This window comes from Lepus europaeus, chromosome 17 (assembly GCF_033115175.1).
Source record: "Lepus europaeus isolate LE1 chromosome 17, mLepTim1.pri, whole genome shotgun sequence".
NCBI lineage: Eukaryota > Metazoa > Chordata > Mammalia > Lagomorpha > Leporidae > Lepus > Lepus europaeus.
Window position 1 is genome coordinate 4,001,821 of NC_084843.1, and position 12,722 is coordinate 4,014,542.

General features: G+C 55.2%; 1 protein-coding gene across 2 annotated transcripts in view; it reads right to left on the minus strand.

The window, feature by feature from the left end:
* Nucleotides 1-6,495, minus strand: part of PTPRE (protein tyrosine phosphatase receptor type E) — a 157,540-nt gene extending 151,045 nt beyond the window's left edge. For both annotated transcript variants that reach the window (XM_062214506.1, XM_062214505.1), the window contains exon 1: nucleotides 6,443-6,495. The gene's annotated coding sequence lies outside the window, so the exon portion shown is untranslated. The remainder of the gene's footprint in view (nucleotides 1-6,442) is intronic.
* Nucleotides 6,496-12,722: the final 6,227 nt, after the last annotated feature.

Genomic DNA, 12,722 nt, shown 5'->3' on the forward strand with positions numbered 1-12,722 from the left:
TCTCCCTCTCTCTCCCCCCCCTCTCTCTCTCTCCCTCTCTCCCTCTCTCCCATTCTCCCTCTCCCCCACTCTCCCTCTCCCCCCCATCCCTCTCCCTCTCCCCCCCTCTCCCTCTCCCTCTCTCTCCCTCTCTCCCTCTCTCCCATTCTCCCTCTCTTCCACTCTCCCTCTCCCCCCCTCTCCCTCTCCCCCACTCTCCCTCTCTCCCACTCTCCTTCTCTCTCTCTCCCTCTCCCCCTCTCTCCTTCTCTCCCTCTCTCTCTCCCTCTCCCTTTCTCCTTCTCCCTCTCTCTCTCCCTCTCTCCCCTCTCCCTCTCTCTGTCTCTCACACACTGCCCCTCATTTTTGTGCCACAGTGGGAAAATGCACTGAAGAAACTTGTGAAAAGAAAGGCAACATCTGTAGGAAGTCTCCCATGCTAAAAACTAACCTCTTAGTTGAATTCCCCATACAGGTCTCCCTGGAATCCAGAAAGTGGGCCTGAGGGCTCAGTAAATCCTCCGTCTGTGCCAGGGTGGCTGGAAGCCTCCCCACTCCCAGACACCTGGCCCACCTGGCCCACCTGGCCCTGTCCTGCCAGTGGGCTTGGCAGCAAGTGGACAAGCTCAGGAAGGCCAAGGGCAGCCCGGTGCTAGGAAAGCTATGATGTGGGGACAATGGACTCTGGTGTCCTTGGTTCTGTCCAAGCCCTTGCCTTCCCCTGCACTTCGCACCCCTCCCTGTCTCCCCACCCCCACTAGGTGGCAACAAGAGCACTTTCAACAAGAGAATCAAAAGCTTTGTTCCCTGAGGATTTCAGACAAACCACAGCTGGACGGGGTTGGTGGGGACGAGGCCCCGGGGCGGGACATCAAATCCTGTAAGTGGTGTCCACCTTTGAGGCCAGCCTCTTTGAACTGGAGAAGAAAGGAAGGCCAGCGCTCCCCGAGTTTAACAAGCAACCTGCCGGGACAGAGCGTCACCTGCCAGGGCCTCGGGCCCCTGGAGCGCACCTGTGCCTGCTGGCTGAGGGGCGGAGGCCACGCTGTGGACAGCAAGCAGCTCCACAGAGCAGGCCCACTGTGGAGACACAGCCTGCGAACGCCGCGTCCTTCTGGTGTGAGAGGGAAAATCAAGACTTAGTATAAAGGTCACTTAAAATACAACATGGCAATCAAGCGGCTATGCGGCAGCAGGCTCCGAGATCTCAGTAGAGAAGAGAAACGGAACTGATTTCTTTCCTGGTGCAAAAACTGGTGACTGCGTCAGCTGGAAATGTCTACATAGACTTGGAGACATTCACAGCCAAAAATCAGGCCTGTGTAGACAGAACGGAAATTAAGCAGCCGCCTTGAGGCCAAGGTCACTATGCCAGAGGAGATGTCGGGGTCCAGACCATCTCACGACTCGGGTTTGAGGTCTGGGGTCCCTGGGCTTACAGAGAGGCACCAGCCCAGGCCTCTGCATGCTGCCTCCATCCAGCATCACGACACCCTGGTTGTCACCACCAACTACTCAACCCGCTTCGCAACAACCAGGTTCCATCCCTTGTTACAAAGATATGGACTCACACACGGAGAGGCACGGCTCCTGCCCTGCCCACAGCCCCAGGGTCACCGGCACCCATCTGAGCCCGATCCCTCTGCCTCAAAGACCTTGCTGGGAAGCCCAGGCTGGGCAGCCACGCACGGAAATCAGAGTGACATCCAGCAGCCTCGCTGCTGGCCAAGGCGCCTCCTGGCCAGGCTCCGACTAGGGCTCCGTCTCCTTCAACCCCCGACTGCTCCACTCCACACAAGAGCACGGCACTCCTCTGAGCTCCAGGCACCCTGCCACAGGCTGTCCACCCCTGGGAGCCCACGGCAGAGCCGCACATCTGCCCCAGAGCTCGGAATGGCACAGCGGTCCCTGTGCTTGTCCTTCCACAGGCTGGAATTGAGTGTCGCCTGCACCCAGTCCTGGGCTCCACGTAAGTTTTGCCATCAATTCTTCACCCAAGAGACATCAACATTCAAACCTCCTGCACAAAACACTTAAGGCTTTAGCACATAACCAGGGATTTTTTTAAAATTTATTTAAAGATTTTTCTGGGGCCGGCACAGTGGCGCACTAGGTTAATCCTCCGCCTGCGGCACCGGCATCCCATGTAGGCGCCAGATTCTGTCCCGGTTGCTCCTCTTCCTGTCCAGCTCTCTGCTGTGGCCCGGGAGTGCAGTGGAGGGTGGCCAAAGTGCTTGGGTCCTGCACCTGCATGGGAGACCAGGAGGAGGCACCTGGATCCTGGCTTCGGATTGGCACAGCGCTGGCCGTAGTGGCCATTTGGGGAGTGAACCAATGGAAGAAAGACCTTTCTGTCTCTCTCTCACTGTCTATAACTCTACCTGTCAAATAAATTTTAAAAATTAAAGGTTTTCCTACCCACAATGGAGTTTATATTTGAGGAGAAAGGTTTCTTGGGGCCCTTTGTTATTTGATACCATATGCCATAATAAACATGATTAAAAATTCTTGATTGTATTTGGAACATATCTTAAAATAGATGTGCTTTAGACAGACCCCATTTGGTCCCTATTTCATTGGGAACCTATATAAAAGGCTGTATTTATTTGTTTTCCTGAGATGTGTTGCTTAGAAGTTTTATTTCGTAAGCGTCATCAACACCTTTGAAGTATCTGTACAGTTGAAAGAAAGAGGTAGAACCCTGTCTGATGGGGAGGCGGGCGCTGCAGCACATCAGAGGCGGCAAACCACATCAAAACTCCCCAGGGGAACACCTGGGCCGGCAGACCGTGACAGGCAAGATTTGGGGAACAGGAGCTGGAACTGAGAGAACAGGTGGCTGGCTCAGTAATCCCCAAACGAGGGCTCTCCCAGCCAGAATCCCACAATAGCCGCCCCCAGCAGCCAGAGGATTAGTGTCAGGCCAGGAAACCCCCTCTGCCTCAGGTGCAGCTGATCTAAGATCCCAAACACCGAGAACTTTACCCGCAACATGTAAAAAAAATAACGCGAAGCTAACCCCGCAAAATAAACGTCTGATGTGTCAGGGACCGGCATGCTAAGTTATATAGAGCCAGAATCCAGACTGAGAGAAACTGCCAAGCACAGCGAGGGGCAGTGCAGCCCTGGGACCTAGCCATGTACAAAGCCAGCAGTCCCTTCTGGACCTGCTGCCAGAGGGTGAAACCTGCTTGGAGCTGGAGCTGGGAGGGGCTTGGCGATGGCGTGGTTGGTTGGTCCCTGTCTTTGGAGACAAGAAAAGTGAAGTTCTGAGAGATTCGGGGGCAGGCCACAGCTTCCTAGCTTTACCTTCTAGTCTAGAAGCGAGCCTCATTCCCTGGCTCCATACACATTCACTCTAGACCTCACTGCTTCTGGTTGGTGCTGAGTTTGGCTCACAGGTACAATGCCACCACATACCAGCCTGGTTGAAACCAAGCCCTGAGCGCAGGTAACTTAGTGTGCATTCTACCTCTTGGACTGCTCACACTGGATTCGACAGTGCAAGCTGAAAAACGGACTCGTTCACGGAGCACAGGTAAGAGATGAAGTTGAAGACCATGCACAAGGTCCATAATCATTCAGATTATCGTGCAGAAGACAAGACAACCCAACAGGCCACACTAGGGTGTGCAGAAGACAGCCACCTGTCTACTAGTTCAGCATCCGGACTTGGTTCCCTTCCTCACCCAAACTTCACTGTTGCTAACGCACACAGGGAATAGCATTAGGTGACTTAGGAGAGTACTAGCTACAAGATACTGAGTGCCTTATCATTTCCAAGTGTCACTGTGTCCCTTCCTGCAGCCACAGGAAGTAGAAATGATTGCTCCCATCCGAGGGAAGACTGAGGTCTGAGGTTTGAATGGCTGGAAGTAGGGGTAGGAATTGTTAAGTCTGTGATGAAGGCAAGGATGCTGACAGCCGGGAACAGAGCAGGCTCCACTTCCCAGGATCTGAGCACGGTGGCCTTCAAGGAGTACCAAGCCATTGGTTTGCCAGGAGCCTGCAGGCCATTGGCTGAGGTTAGAATACACAGTTTTGTTTTGTTTTTTCTCTCCAGTGATAAGCAAATACTGAGTAGGCTGCTTTTTATCTGAATGGATACATTCATTCCTGTTGCTGCAGCAGAACCTCTGAAAGTGGGACTCAAACACCACAAATGACAAGGACGTGTCCAGGAAGGGAAGGAGGGCAGCTTTGATCCTGTTCCCTCACTGCTCCACGCCGGCCTCACCAGGCGGTCACAAGAAACCTCTTGTGTCCAACTGCACAGTCATTTTAGCAGGTACAACATCTCTAGAACTGGCCGTTGTCATCTCTCTGGTAGTCAAGTTCTACCTACATCAAGACACATGTGTGGCTGCCTCCCAACCACAACTGACATCCACTCAAAACACAAGTCATTCACACCGGCACACACCCTCCTGCAAGATGTCACTTCGTCACTGTCCATCCGGTCAACAGCCGCACAACTCGCTGGCAGCTATTTGGTTGGACACTGCAGATTCAGAATAGCCCTCCTGGGAGTATGGCCTGGCATGTCTTTCCAGAGTGGGACAGAGGCTGGTCTAAGCAGGTGGATCAGCAAAACACCAGGAAACTGGGGTGGCAAGGGGAGACCAGAGCTGGATTTTGGACATGCTGAGTGGGGATCACTTCAAGTCCCAGGAGGAGCAGCCATCGGGCGTGAGAACCACAGAGGAGTGGCCTGCATGAGGAGTATGTCTGACCTGGATGTGGACAAGTGCTAGCGCCTTAGGTTGGGAGAAGGTGGTGGGGAGGGGGCAGGGTGGACCCTGAAGTGTAGCCTGGAGGTGAAACACATTTTGGCCAAGTAAAAGGGACGTATCTTCCTGCACGTATTCACCCCTGCAGCCCCTCATGCGGTCCGTGTTGTGCAGATTTCCCCGGGGGGGGGGGGGTTCAGGACTGCCCCCAGGCTCCAATGGCAGGAGAGCTGCTGGCCCAGGGAGGTGTTCCTCTGGGACGTGAGAGGTGGCTCCAGTGCATGGATGTCCCGTGCACCTGACTGCTTGGCTCTGCACCTCCACAGGGGCTCCAGGAAGCGTCACACAGAACCAGGGCTCCCTGGTCAACTTCTCACTGATTTGGCTGGGTGTGAGGAGGGGAAATGCGTTATTAAACCTGACACCAGCTGACTCACCTTCTGCAGTGACAAAGCTAGCTCCTGGCTCAGCTCCCCACACGGAAGGCCAGTTGGTGGGAGTGGGGGGAGGTGCAGATTCACAGGCGTCACTCACACCAGTGAGCAGAGACCTTGTCCCCAGAGGTCAAGTTCAGGGACAGGGCCGAGAGCTGTTTCAGGTCCTTCTGACAGACGACAGAGCCCCCACCTCCCGGGCCCCTTCCACACACAACATAGCCTTCTGCCCCATGCAGGCCAAGAGTCTGTGCTGGGAAACCCAGACCCCTAGCCGGTCCACACAAAGCCATGAGGCCGAGGGACCCTAGTGGTGGCCTCAGCCACCTGCGCCTCATTGTTTCCTTGCTCCCCTGTGGCTTAGTGGGCCCCCCACATACTCGATCACATGTGCACACTCACATGCACACATATGCATACATGTATGTACACACACACACAGTGTAAATGGAAACATGTCCCTAATTTGCAAAGACCTCCAGGTACCCTGCATCCAGAGCGGAGCTGCCTGGACACGGACACAGCAGTGTCTAGAATACAGAACCACACTCTGGCCTTTCTTCAACTTGGAATTCACTCAGATTCTAGACCAGACTCTTTCTGACTCAACTCAAGACCCAGCCAGGTCGCCATTCTGCAACCGTCGTTGTCCAATCTTTCTGGAAGGGCCCACCATGCCCGGAAGGGATTCAGGCCAGGTCCAGCGCCTTGTCCACCCGGCCTGGCTCGGGCTCTCCATCCGGGGCAGGGGGGAACCCGCGGGCTCGCCCCAGATGGCCCCAGGGAGCAGGGACTTGGCACAGTGCGCCAGGCTCCAGCGACCCGACTACCCACGCAGCAGACTAAGCCAGCGTCCCCATTCCCCGGACCACCTGCAGGGGTCTCTGGGCTCACCTCGTGGCCCCAGGGGCGCCCTCCTCAGGGAAGCCAAGGGCGCCCCCGCCCATCCCAGCGTCAGCGCAACTGGAGTCGCTTCCCAGCCCCGCGTGCGCAGCCCCTCTCGGCTCCGCGGCGTCCACGTCCGTCCCCTGTCGCCGTGCCCCCTCGCACCGTCGCCCGCAGCCTCGCACGCTCTGCTCCGGCTTACTGAGACGGAGCGAGAGCTCCCTGGGGTCGCCACGCTGGGACGGGGACCCTGCGGGAGCGGGCGCGCGGTCCCCAGGCGCGGGCGCCCGGCTCGGGACGCGGCGCCCCAGCGGCTCCTCCCTCCTGCCGCGCGGCCGAGCCGGCGCCCGGGGCCTGCTGTGTCCACCCGCGGGGGCGCACGGCCACCCACCCACGCCCGCGCGCGCCGCTCACCTCGGGGGCACCGGTCCAGTCGCGCCGGTCGCGCCGCCGCGGCGGCTCCGCATCTCCCGGGCGGCCGCCCGCAGCCCTCCGCGGGCCCGGCCGTCCCCTCCGCGCGCGAGCGAGGCCCGTGCGGACGCGCGGAGCCAGCGGGGTCCTGGCGCCCGCAGCCGAGCAGGAAATTTGTGCGGCCGCGTCCCGCCGCCTCCTGGGCTCGCGCGCGGCCGGGGCTCCGCGGCGGGGGCGGGGGCCCGGCGCTGGAGCGGCGGCGACGCCTGGTGCCCGGCGTGGGGAGCGCACCCCGCGCGCCCGCCCCTCCTGGGGCGGTGGCCCTGCCGGGCGGGGCGGGGCCTGAGGCCCGGGCGCACCTAGGCGCTGGAGGAAGTCCCTTTGCTTGGGCTGTGTCCCTTCCGGAGAGACCCGGGGCCGGCACCTGGGCCCTGGTGAGATTGAGGGTGCATGGAGAGCACAAATGCGGCCTTGTCCCAGGCCTCCTGGGAGCCCCCTTTAGGGTCCCGCAGAGGCCCCAGGGGAACGCGGGGCTCCCTGTTCCACCTGCGATCTGGAGAAGCGGGGAGAGGTGGAATCTGGTGGCTTCCAAAGAAGGAATCAGGGTGAGGAGCCCGGGAGAGAGCCCAGGCCTGCTGGTCCCGGAGACTCGGTCCGGAGCCTTCATGCAGGTTCAGAGCCGGGTCCATTCCAGGGCGAAGGACTGGGGTGCCGCTGCCACTCGGCCTGAGCCCCTGTGTCCTCCCCGTGGGTTGGGTGGAGGCCCAGCCCCGCTGAGGGACACTTCCTTCCCAGGGGACACCTGGCTCTTCAGCCTTGTGGGTAGGTGGGTCACTGAGTGTCTGAATAGCGGGAAAGTGGCACTGGTTGGCCAGCCTGGCTGCACCTGGAGCCCCTGACAACTCTCGGAAGTGTGGCACTTGTTCTGGCCACAGCTGCAGACCCAGAGACTGGGGAACAAGGGGCACCCTTGGCTGAGACCACCCAGTTGGCATGCCCAGCACATGGCTCCCTCAGAGCTGTGGCACAAGCGGGGACCGGAGCTCGGCTGCCTTCCCTGCCCCCACCTGTCCCTGGGACCTTGCCTGACCCCAGAGCTGCAAACCCCAGCCATGGGCAAATGGCTCTGGAGAGCTGTCTCCCGGGACCCCCGCTCCTGGCTCAGCTCCTGCCTCTCAGACCTCACTTGGCTCCTGCTCTGATCCTGTGCAGTCATGCCTCGGCCGGGTCCTCCTCCAATCCAGCTGCTGGCTAGCTTCCCGGTGTCTTCCGCCTGCCTCCTCTCCTCTCACAGCCTTCACCTCTCTCTGACTGCAGTGCCCCGGATTCAGACCTGCCCTCCCAGACATCCCATTCTTCACACATCGTCTGGAGACCCTGGCAAAGTTGAAAGCCAGGTCACACGAGCCCTCCTGTTAAGTCCGTTTAGCACAAACTCGAGCTGCTGTGAGGCTCTGGCCGACTCGCCCTGCTGCTTCCAAGTCCCACACCCTGGTGCACCTGCTTCAGCCACGAGGCCTTCCAGTGCCAGAGCTGAGCCCGCATCTGCCAGGCGCTGCTCTGGGCTCCGCCTTACTATTGGCCTCTGGAAGATGGACCACGGGCCCTCTACCCCTGCTTCCGCCACTTCCTCAGTCCCCATCCTGGCATGGGACTAAGGGTTTATTTACTGCTTTGGGGTCTGTCGTGCCCTCTTCTGCTGCCCCCAGGGCTGGGAGCTCCAGCAAGGCAGCCATGCCTGTCTCCATCCCCTTTGCACCGTGGGTCCTGAAGGCTGAAGGCATCTGGGATCCAGGAGGCGCTCGGTGAGGATGTGCGGGCTGGCAGAGCACCGGGGGGTGGACTCCAGAGAAGCCCAGCATAGCAGGTGCCTCCCTCAAAGAACAGATCAGGTTGAGGTGAGGCCGGGTGGCCCAGGGTTGTCACCCAGCTCTGGATTTTTCTGCTGTCATCACACGCAGAGCCAGACGTAGGCACGAGGAGGCAATAGTTTTAAATCTCCGGTCAGCACAGCTTTGCTTGTGAACGCTGCTGGGATGGGGAGGCCGAGACAGTGCTGGGAGAAGAACAGGCTGCCCGGCTCTGGGAGACATCTGCTGTTGGAAAGGGAACAGCCCGGGAACACGAGGAGGAGGAGCACATGGCGCCTCTCTCCCAGTGACCCCACAAACTATTGAAGGAGTGAAGCAATATCCCTCGAGTTCTTCTGACGTCTGCAGACATGCGTCCTAGCCCCGCAGAAGTGGGGTGTCGTGGGAATCTGTGCCAGGGCTGTGCCGATCCCTGTGTGGAGGCCTCTTGGGCCCCTTCAACCTCCCTCCCTCTGACTCTTGGGCTCACGGCCTCTGCGGACATCAGAGTCGGCTCCCCTGCCCTTGCCCTAGGTTTCAAGGACCCCTCTCACCTCTTGCCACCCCCAGCTCCTAACCACCCTCCCCTTTTGGAACCACAGGACAAAGCCCCCCCCAGCTTCCTCCTCCCTCCCTTGCACTGCCTTGTCGGAGCCCCCGGGGACCTCCTGATGGAGCCCCCGCCTGCCTGCTCTCCGCGTTTCCTGTGCACCGAGCCAGCGGAGTGCAGCCGCTTTCTTTAACACACGCTGGAGGCAGTGTTGCCGTGATTGCCGTGTTAGCTCTGGTTGTGTCTTGGCTTCCATTTTCCTTGAAGACTGGGGTCTGTGATTCCATCATGGTAACTCAGATATGGGTCATCGTGCTTAACCAGCTCAGTGATGTCAACTAAAATTAAAATGCTGAGACCAGAAATGCTCCCCAATAGGAGAAGCGAGAAAGGCAAAAATCAATGTGTGAGAAGCAAATAAGAATTTGCTTTTAAACGGTACACAGAAACATTGGTGTAAAACCTCCAACTTGGGGAGAAAAACCAGGTCTTGGTGATTGACCAGCTAGGGTAAGGGCAAGTACAGCACCAGAGCCCCTCCTGGTTCTGTTCAGGACCTGTGCTCATAGACAGGTAACCCAGGACGGCGATTCTGACCTGGCAGGAAAATGAACTCTGATTGATCTAGAACTTTCCATATTTACATTACCCAACTTTTCTTCCCTTTCTCCCTCTTTTCCCAAATTATGCCCAAGTATTTGCAGCTGTTACTCCCTGAAATCAAGAAGGCAGGCCTTATGCTGAAAGATTTCTCTCTTTGCCCAGAAAAAAAGGTATGGTTGGACCCTCCTCTAGGTCCTCAGAGTGTTTTAGTAATTGTTTTTCCTCAACGACTTTCATTGATGAATCATGTTCGTGTATTGTGCGTGTCACAAGGGTCACTGAATGCAGACAAGAGGGCGAGTTAGTGAAATGCACGCCCCTTTCAAATGTTAGACATTTCCAACACCCTGCAAAGTCCTCGTGTCCCTTCCCAGGAAACCACCCCATTCTCACCAGAGAAAACCGTGCTCTGGCCGGTGCCGCGGCTCACTAGGCTAATCCTCCACCTGCGGCACCAGCACCCCGGGTTCTAGTCCCGGTTGGGGCGCCGGATTCTGTCCCGATTGCTCCTCTTCCAGTCCAGCTCTCTGCTGTGGCCCGGGAAGGCAGTGGAGGATGGCCCAGGTGCTTGGGCCCTGCACCCGCATGGGAGACCAGGAGGAAGCACCCGGCTCCTGGCTTCGGATCGGCACAATGCGCCGGCCATAGCAGCCACTTGGGGGGTGAACCAACAGAAAAAGGAAGACCTCTCTCTATGTCTCTCTCTGTCTCTCACTGTCTAACTCTGCCTGTCAAAAAAAAAAAAAAAAGAAAAGAAAAAGAAAAAGAAAGAAAACTGTGATCACTACACATAGGTCTTCACACAAGAGAACTCGTACAGTATGTTATTTCTAGTTTCTACACCAACATCTTTTTGAGATTCATCCTTTATCACCTCTATCAGTAGTTTAATGCTTTTTGCTTTTCCCCTAGTTGCTTTGTAAAATTTTCCCCTTTTCATTTTTTTTTAAAAAAAAGTTTGATTAAAATGTCTCTAGATGTGGTTTTCTTTCTATCTGTCCTACTTGGGATTATTTGAGCTTCTTGCTTTCAAGTTTATAGTTTTCGCTTGGAAAATCTTCAGCTATAATTTCTTGAAAAATATTTACTTCTCCTCTTCTGGGACTCCAACTTCATGTACATTATGTCTTCCAATATTGTCCCACAGGTCACAGAGGCTTTCAGATTTTTAAAGTATTTTTTTCTTATCATTGTTTCAATTTGGATACTTTCTACCGCTATGCATTTAAATGTACTAATCTTTTTTCCTGCACAGCTTAATCTTCTGTTAAGTCTGTAATGAATTTTTCATTTCAGAAACTATTTTTTGGGTCATAGAATTTTCATTTGATTATTTTAAAAACAATTTAAATTTCTCATATGTTTATTCATTGTGTTCATCTTTTCCCTTAAATCTTGGAACATATCTATAATAGCACCTCTAGATTCTTTGTCTACTGATTTAAACTTCTATGTCATCCCTTTAAAATGTATGAATTTATTTATTTGAAGGGAAGAGAGGAGAGAGAGAGAGAGAGAGAGCGAGCTCTCTTCCATCTGCTAGTTCACTCTCCAGATGCATGCAATGGCTTGGGCTGAGCCAGGGCCAGAGCGAGGAGCTGTACCCTCCACCCAGGTCTCCCACGTGGTCAGCGGAAACCCAACGACTCGAGCCATCACCACTGCCTCCCAGGGTCTGCATGAGAGGAAGCTGGAGTTCAGGAATTGAACTCAGGTATCGTAACCCCAGGCCAAATGCCTGATCCAACTTCCCTGTTGCGGCTGATTTCTTGCCCTGGTTGTTTTCTTAGTCCTTGGAATGTCTTTGTAAGCACTGCTTGTCATTTGCTACTGCTGACAACAAGCAAGGTTCCTGAGCACCTAGACCAGTGTCAGCTGTGTTTGGTGTCGTCGCAGAAGCTCTTGCTCCCAGGCCCAAGGCACCGGCTCACTGAGGTCTGCACTGGGTGCCTCCGGCGTTCGCCAAGGTCTTTCCACCCCAGCAGGCTGGAATCTCCTCATCTCCCAGCACAGCACGGCCTCGGAAGCTCCCTGCCCTCGGCGGATGCTTTGCTTCAGGCCTCAGAGCTCGTCCCTCGCCTGCGTGGTCGAGTGCTCGCCTGGGACGTGTGCAGGCTCCTTCCTGCACAGCCTTGTTCTGCTTTAGTATCCGGATGACACACGCCGTCCCCACCCCCAGCAGCCACCAGCTTGGGTTTCTGGGAAACAAAGCTGCCTTGTGCGGACGCTGCTTCTCCGGGCTTCCGGTTAGGGAGCTTCTGGTGCCCAGGGATCACAGCCATCCACCGACAAAGAAAAAGCAAAGACCAATCAATAAATAAACAAGTGTGAAAAAGCTGATAAACAAAACCTTCGCTTCCTGTGATTTTTCCAGTTTTCTGTATTATTTTGTGACTGGCAAACAGTCACGGTCGTAACTGGATTTCCCGCTTGTTTTAGAGATTTATTTTCATTGTTTTGTGATTTCCGTATGCATCGCTTCCCCCAGGAGAGTGTTCATTTTTTGCGTCTTCAGCACATTAAATAGAGCCTGGTAAATTGGTTGTTGAATGAATGAATGAATATTATTCATTACACTTGGAAGTAGCTGTCTGAGTTCTGTGCCGCACGGTGTTCAGGACTATAACGGATGTGTCTTGCAAAGTCACGTGGTGTGTTATTTGGATGGCAATCAAATATACTTTTTTTTCTTAAGTAGGGAACACCTACCCTTCAGAAAATGAAGCCACCAACTCAAGTCTGCAAACACCCAGTTTGATCTCCTCTCCTCAAAGGCAGTACCATTTCTTCTCTGTATTTCCAGAAGATTCGCAGGCATTTCAAACATGTGTACATATGAACTCCCTGGTACCTACAGTGTAACATATGCTTTTTCATGCTCATCCAGACAGGGACTCCTCACTTGTTAGCCACTGAAGTCTATGTGTAAATGCACCAACATGCATTTAACTGCTGGTGCTGGGGGCCACGTGGGTTCTTCCCGACAGCAGTGCTGTGAGGAATAGCCCCGTTCACGTGTAAATTCACGATATAGATCAATCCAGAATTCCTGGTCACCTGGTGCAGGTGAATCACGCCTCATGTTTATGTGTGGATTGTGTGTATGTGTGTACATGTGTGTATCTGTATATGTGGGCATACATACATAGATGTGCGTATGTGTATGTATGTCCACATGTATGTGAGTGTATCTATATATGTACATGTGTGTATATGGATGTGTGTACATGTGCCTATGTGTATGTGTGTATCTGTATAGGTACACATGTGCATATGTGGG